Raw genomic sequence first — 1,182 nt, 5'->3', positions numbered from 1 at the left:
TCTATCCCAGCTGAAACCAGGACAAATAGTCACTTTGTTATAAATTTTAACTCAACAGTAAAAGAATTTGAGCATTTAGATATAGTAGAAGCAGAAGAAGTTCAGATGGTCAGAAGAAACCACTGTCAAGATGTGAAGCAGCTTTCCTATGAGAAGAGACTACATAGATGAGGACGATTTCACTACAAAAGGACACAACTGATGGACTGCAACAGAAGTTTAAAAACTCCTCAATGGTAAGGAGATGATTAAGGAACATTTACTCACTACTTTTCATAACATGAACTAGGCAACACTGTGTAGACTTATTGGGCAACCAGTTCAAGCAAACAAAAGGAAAAACTCTTTTACAAAGCACATAACTACATTGGGGAACTCATTGCCACAGGATGTTGCAAAGGCCAAAAGAATTAAAGGGTTCAAAAAGGTTTTAGAAAAATTCATGGAGGATAGGTTCATAAAGAGCTAATAAACTCAATGGTCCGGATACAACTGCCAGCTTAGGAAGTCTCTGAATTACTGACTATCGGAAACATGGAGAATATACCAGCAGAATAATTGCTCTATATTTACCCCATTTTATACGCTGTTTCCTTCAGCAGCCACAGCTTTCCACTATCAGAGACAGGCTAATAGGCTAGATGGACCTTTACTTTGATCCTATACGGATGGTCTTACGGAACTGAGGGGCAATTAAATCCACATATCTCAGATACTTCTCAGAACAACAGTCTGTGTTTATATTAGCCATGGTATGGACTACAGCCTTATCGCATACTGGGATAAAGCAGAGTTGCAGAGAGGCAGAAGAAAGGAAGATGATGTTCTCTGCATCTGGCAGGTAAAATCCAGCCATCCCAGTTACTCTCTTTCACAGAAGACCACATTTCTTAGTTGCTTTCTTGGCTTTCCATACTTTTCTCAGTGGTAACTTAGGAACCTGAAATCTAGTCACACTTTGACTAGGTTTATTGGGTCACACACCAAGTTTAGTGATACACTTTCATTTTGTACTAATATTGTTTTTTAAATTAAATAAATCTTCTTGGTCCTTCTTGTTTACTTACAACTGCTACCCTCCCATTTTTAGACAATAGTTATGTTCCCTCTCAAAATTTGTTTTTTAGGCTAAAAAAGATAAAAACTTTTGGTTTTCTTTGACAAGACAGATTTCTCATTCCC

This window comes from Fulmarus glacialis, unplaced genomic scaffold (assembly GCF_000690835.1).
Source record: "Fulmarus glacialis isolate BGI_N327 unplaced genomic scaffold, ASM69083v1 scaffold11256, whole genome shotgun sequence".
NCBI lineage: Eukaryota > Metazoa > Chordata > Aves > Procellariiformes > Procellariidae > Fulmarus > Fulmarus glacialis.
Note: the sequence above shows the minus strand (reverse complement) of the source record.